The sequence below is a fragment of the Arachis hypogaea genome, chromosome 5 (assembly GCF_003086295.3).
Source record: "Arachis hypogaea cultivar Tifrunner chromosome 5, arahy.Tifrunner.gnm2.J5K5, whole genome shotgun sequence".
Classification (NCBI taxonomy): Eukaryota; Viridiplantae; Streptophyta; class Magnoliopsida; order Fabales; family Fabaceae; genus Arachis; species Arachis hypogaea.
The window spans coordinates 62,327,230-62,333,988 of NC_092040.1; the positions used below are offsets into that span (position 1 = coordinate 62,327,230).

Genomic DNA, 6,759 nt, shown 5'->3' on the forward strand with positions numbered 1-6,759 from the left:
GGCATTTTGTCCCCTTTTATTAATTGCTCTTTTATTTTTCTTTTTCACTTTTTTTTCAATGAATATAATTAAAGTATTGAATGCAATAACATGTGCTCAACCATTATTTTGCACATTTTCACTAAAATATACAACACCCAATTATTCAAACCAAATATTTTCAAACCCAACTTCCCCACACTTAAATCATAAGCACTTTTAGTAGTCTAAGCTAACCAAGGATTCAAATTAAGGACATTATTGTTTTCCGCTTAGAGTCAGTAATGAGCAAGAGTAAAGAACAAATGGGTATATTAGGCTCAAATTGGTTTGCAAAGGATAATGAAAGGGTAAGGCCATATGGGTATGTAAGCTTAGTGAAACAAAGGCCTCAATCATATCAGTGCATGCATACATCAAACAATGGAAATATAGAATTAAGCAAGACAAAGATCACAATTTTAGAGAGAGAAACACACACCAAAAATAAAATATTGATTGCTAAAATGCAACCAATCAAATAGGCTTAAGAACTCACTAGTTTTGTGTGTTCGAGCTTTAAACCATGTTCCAAAATAAGACTTTTTCAAACAAGTTTTTCAAAAAGTTTTATTCAAATTAGTGAAATACTATAAAAATTTATTGAAAAAGAAAATATTACTTTAACCAAGTGATAAAATATGCACAAAAAACAAACATGCAATCGAACATGCAAATGCAACAATGAAAAACAAAAATTGGTGTTGAGAAGGGACTAACTAACCCGTGGAGATCGGTATCGACCTCCCCACACTTAAAGATTGCACCGTCTTCGGTGCATGCTGAGATGTACAGGTGGGTGGGTATTGTGGTTCCTCAGTTGTTGCTCGTTGTAGAAGCTTTTTCTTTACCCGTTCTGGTGGCCAGCCTCAAAAAGGGAGAAGAGAAAGGGACATGAAGTCAAAGGGATGGAGTAAAGAGGAGGGCGGTATGAGTGATAATCATGCCAAGTAAAAAAATAGTGAATGAAAGACATGGTTGCGATTCCATGTGATCAATTTATCAATGGAAATATAGCAAGGCATGGGGAGTATTGGATGCAAGATGTTTATTAGCATGCCGGCAAGGGCATGGGTAGCATAGATCAAGCATCAAAAGCTTTAATGTATTGTTAGTCGTGAGAAACTAACAATAACGTTTGTATTAACAATTATATTAATTAATAAAATAGTAAAGGAAATTTGTGAAAAGCAGGCATTTATAGTAGTAGATTAAAAGAAATCTCAAAAATAGTGCACAATGCCATACGGGTGTTTTCACAAACACATAGCATGCACGGTAAATAAGCTATTTGAAAGTATTAAATTGAACATGCAAGCAACTCTTTAAAAAGTAATATATAATTGTCAAATAATCCACAAAAATATAGAAAAAATAATGACCCAAATAAAATTCCAACACCAATGAAAATAATGCAATAAATGAAAGTATGCAATTAAGTAAAAGAAAATGAAAGATAAGAAGAATGAGAAGGGAAAGAAGGGAAGAAGAAGTAAGCAAGAAAGGTGGGAGGAAAAATTAGGATGGGGAAGAAAAGATAAAATATTTTGGCATATTAGGTTAGGTGTGCGACGCTAGTGATGCGGTCGTGTGGGTGACGCGGCCGCGTGGTGCGCAATAAGGTCAGGCGATGCGGACACGTGGGTCACGCGATTGCATCACTTGATTTGTGCTAGTGGCGTGAGTTCAGCCTTGCATTCGCACAACTCTCTGTTTGAATTGCATTTTGCCAAAAATCTGGGTGACGCGGTCGCGTGGGTGACGCGATCTCGTGGATGGCCATTTTTGATAGACGACGCGGCTGCGTGGGGCACGCGTTCGCGTGGTAGGGCTTGGGCTTCTAGCATGAGTCCAGCCAAATTCCAGCACAACTTTCGGCCATGCACTTTTATGACGTCGATTTTCATGGCACGCGGCCGCGTGGGTGACGCGGTCGCGTGGGAGGCCAAAGTTCCACATGAGGCGGTCGCATGAGCGACGTGATCACGTGGAGTCAAATTATGCTAATGGCGCGCCTCCAGCCACGCTCTCCGTGACTCTCTATTCAATTCTTTTCTTCCTAACGCACTAGTGACGCGGACGCGTCAACGACGCTGCGGCGTCGTGTGCGTGTTTTTTTTTTGTGTGCAGGTATGTAATTATGCAGTATGCAGTGCTAAATGCAAATGTTATGAATAGCATCCAGGTTCAATAGAAATAAACAATATAAAATAAACAAAAATGAAATAAAATGGAAACAGGAACGATAATACCATGGTGTGTTGTCTCCCACCTAGCGCTTTTAGTTAAAGTCCTTAAGTTGGACATTTGATGAGCTTCCTGTTATGGTGGCTTGTGCTTGAATTTGTCCAAAAATCTCCACCAGTGTTTGGAATGCCAGCATCCTCCGGGGTCCCAAACAAGGTACGTAAAGCCCTTGCGTGAGTTCAAATAGGCTTGTAGGCTCCCGGAGTGTTGAATGTCAGAATAGACTCCTGGATCCCAAACTTTTCTTCTACACCCGTCTTTGTCTTGATCTACATTGTTCCAGTCGGGTGATGGGTAATCCGAATTCTCACTGCAATGACCAAACATCTTCCGAGATCCTTTAGATTGAGCTTGACACCAATTCCTGCACCTCAAATTAAAGTGCGAAACCTCATTGAATCTTGCATATCATCGCTGAGTGCGAGTCATTTCCCTTTTTCTCTTAAAGCCGCAAAGAGCTCTAAGCTGGCCATCTGTTTCAAGCAAGCCATATTCAAGTGGAAAAATAAAGATAAGAGTCAAGGATTTTACTTACTTGAAGTTTGTGTTGAGTGGTAGTGGCCTTGGGGTTAGTGTTTCCAGTGGTTCTGCAAGCTCTACTCCCTTGTGGTCTTCTGTGAATTCCTCCACTTCCTTGCAAACCTTTTCCATTCCAGCCATGTCCTGGTCAAAGTCTTCCATGGCTTCCTCATCACTTGAGTCATAATTAGGAGGTTGAGAAAAGTCGACCTCTGCATCATCTTCGTATTCACTTGGGGAAGATTCTTCTATCTCAAAGAATTCACTCGCGGCTGCAAGTTCATCACTAGGAGGACTTGACTAGTGATCATCATCATCAAGGAAACATGTGTCTTGGGTAATTCTGTCTAGTTCTTCATAAGATATCTGCATTGGGGGCTGCGCAACATCCTCTTTAGCATCAATTGTAACATCCTTGACGAAGTTTTCCATAACTCTGGGTTCAGGTGGCGGTTCAGCATCTCCTAAATCTTCAACCAACTCTTCTTCTTCTACAATGACAGCGCCCTCTACTTGTTCCAGTACAAAGTTATGCTCTATGCTGTCCACTGGAGTTTCTAGTATCTTTTTCGTGCTGCGTTCTTCATTAAATTCTCCACATGAAGCCATGGGAGTCTGTCGAGTGTCTGAACGTCTGGAAGATAACTGATTTATTGCTTGCTCCAGTTGATGAAGGGTTGCATTGAACTGGTTTACTGATTCCTCGAAGCGAACCTGTGATTTTTGGCTTGATGGATATGGACATGGTGTGTAGGAGAGTGGTGGTTCTTGGGAGTAATTGGATTGGTGTTGTGGTGGATAAGGATCATATGGTGGCAAATGGTGAAAGGAAGCTTGTGAGTGTGGTGGTTCGAAATTATGTCGAGATGATGGTCTCTAAGCACATGGTGGGGCTTGTTGGTAGTTACAAGGTTGTCCACCATATCTTTCAGCTGGGTATGCATCACAGAATGGTCGTTGTCCATGATATCTTGGAGGGTGTTGTTGCCTAAAGGGTTGATTAGATCCGCTTGGCTCCATCCATCCTTGATTTGTCTGACCTTGATGCATATTCCTGCTGTGGTTTCTATTTCCTTTAACAAAGTTAGAACCAAACTCAAAGCGAAAGGAGTGAGAATTCATAGTAGTTATCAGAAATAAGAGGGAAGAGAGAAACAAATAAACAAGTAAAAGAAAAATATTTTGTTTTTTTTTTGAAAAATATTTACAATAACCAATAATAAGGCACACGTTTGCAATTCCCCAGCAACGGCGCCATTTTGACGTTAGGATTTTTGCTAGTAAAGAATTTATAAAAATATTCGCGTTGCAGATATGGCTTCTAAACTAATAGAAATCCCTTTGTACAAAAGTTTTGGTTGTCACAAGTAACAAACCCCTTTAAAATTGATAACCGAGTATTTAAACCTCGGGTCGTCTTCTCAAGGAATTGCAGGGAGGTATGTTCTTATTATTGGCTATGAAAAGGGTAAAATTGGGGGTTTTGGAAATAAGGGGGAAGTATGACAAGTAATTCAAATGGCAATTAAAATAAATAAATACTGTAAAGAAAACCCTTTGGCAAGGTATGAGAAATTGGAAGTCCAGACTTAGTTATTCTTGTCAATAATAATGAAAGTTGAATCTTAATTCCACTTAGTTGATCTTTGCTAAAGCAAAGGAAAGTCAAGGGACTAATTAATTTCACCTTCGAATCCTATTTATTCCTAAGAAAAGGTTGGGATTATTGAAGTTCAACTCAATTAGCAAAGATAACAGTTATCACTTATGTTGAGCTAAGATAACCCTTGAGTTACTGATTTCATAACCAATACCAAAAAGGGAAAAGTAAATTAATTCTACTGGAATGAAAATGTCTTCAGATTGGGAATAATCAATGGCATAAATAAAAGAAAGCAATATTACACTAAAATACCTCAATTAACATTAAATAAGAAAATCATCATGAATGTGGCATAAGCCAAATAGGCAACATAACTAATATAAGCATTAAAGTATCTGAGAATAAGAGATAAATATAAAGTAAAGGAACATTGAACCTGGGATCGAGAGTCACTCCTAAAACTAAGAGAAGTCCGAAATCCTAATTCTAAAGAGAGAGGAGAGAACCTCTCTCCCTCAAAACTACATCTAAACTAAAAATTGTGAATTCTTCAACGCCCCCTGAGTCTCTGCAAGTTCCCTGACTTTAATCTGTGTTTTTGGGCCGAAAACTGGGTTGAAATGAGGCCCAGAATCTCAGCCAGCGACTTTTGTAATTCTGCAGATCGCGCACATCACGCGATCGCGTCATCCATGCGGACGCGTCATTCGTGTTTTTCCCTGCCACGCATTTGCGTTGTCCAGGCTTCCGTGTCACTTGTGCTTTTCCAATCCGCGCGGTCGCGTGAGCCATGCGACCGCATCACTGCAAATTCCTTTCTTCCGCGCGGTCGAGTCGCTGACGTGTACGCGTCACTTCTCGCTGGTCATCTCCTCAATTTCTTGCGTTCCTTCCATTTTTGCAAGCTTCCTTCCTAATCTCTCACTCATTCATACCCTATAAAGCCTGAAACACTTAACACATAGATCAAGGCATCGAATGGTAATAAGAGAGGATTAAGATTAGCTAAATTAAGACGAAAGAAGCATGTTTTCAATCATGTAATAATTTTAGGAAGGAAATATAAATGCATGCTAATTATATGAATAAGTGGGTAAAGACCATAATAAAACCACACAATTAAACACATTGTAAACCATAAAATAGTGGTTTATCAAAGCTCCCTCTCTACTGATCCAGTTCATTTACGTGCAGGTGACATACAGCGGCCAGAAGAGTCACTATCCAGGAGGAAGGAGCCCCTAATTTTACGCTCCAACCATTCCAGGCACACCACCCAGCAGTAGCGGTAGATTTTGAATTAAAGTCTTCACTACTCAACTTGATGCCCAAGTTTCATGGCTTACCTGCTCAAGAGCCTATCAAGCATCTTAGGGATTTCCAGACTGCTTATTCTACTGTTAAGCATAATGGCACTGATAAAATCTCCATTCTATTGAAAACCTTCCCGTTTTCTTTGGAGGGAAAGGCAAGAGAGTGGTACTACACTCAACCCTTAGCAAATGTATCCAACTGGGATACATTCAGAAAAGAATTTTTGGAAAAATTCTTTCCATCTGAAGTTACTGATAAACTGAGGAAAGACATTTCCACGATTGTTCAGGATGACAATGAGACTCTCTTTGAATACTGGGAGTGCTTCAATAATCTTCTGGAAGCATGCCCCCACCACAGGATTGACAATATAGTGTTACTCAGTTATATCATACAGGGCATGAGGCCCCAAGATAAGACCACATTGGAAAGTGCTAGCAATGGGTCTATGAAGAAGTACAAGACCACTGATGAGGCATGGCAATTGATCATCGACTTAGCTGAATCTACTAGGAACCATAGGCAGAAACAAGGCCGTTCAAAAGCCATTGCAGAAGTATCCTCTAACAGAGAGACGGCTGCTCTAGCTCAGAGTATCTGTGAAATGACCAACTTGCTGAAGCAGATGCAATTGAATCAACAACAAGTTCAGCATGCTCAACATCCTCCACCACAACAAAGCCAATAGTTAGTCCCACAAAGAGTTTGTGGAGTCTGTGCTGATTATAGCCATTATACAGATGAATGCCCACAACTCCAACAGGAAGACAACATGGTGGCATCCACTCATAACTTCTATGACCGCCCCAACCAAGGGTACAATCAAGGTGGAAATCATAACCATGGATGGCAAGATAATTCTAACCAGAATTGGAGGGACAACAATAACAGAGGAGGCAGAGATAATCAGGGAAATCAGAGGTGGAATAATAACAACAACAGGCAGCAGAATCAACCTTACAGAAAACCTCACCTGAGGCAATTCCAAGGACCACAGAATACCCAACAGCAGACCTCTCAATTTACTCATCCTTCTTTATCTCCTAATGAAGAGTTAC

General features: G+C 40.2%; 1 non-coding gene across 1 annotated transcript; it reads right to left on the reverse strand.

Moving 5' to 3' along the window:
• Nucleotides 1-5,957: 5,957 nt before the first annotated feature.
• LOC112804227 (small nucleolar RNA R71) lies at nt 5,958-6,064 on the reverse strand. Its single transcript, XR_003202844.1, has one exon. It is a non-coding gene; the product is annotated as a small nucleolar RNA R71 (small nucleolar RNA).
• Nucleotides 6,065-6,759: the final 695 nt, after the last annotated feature.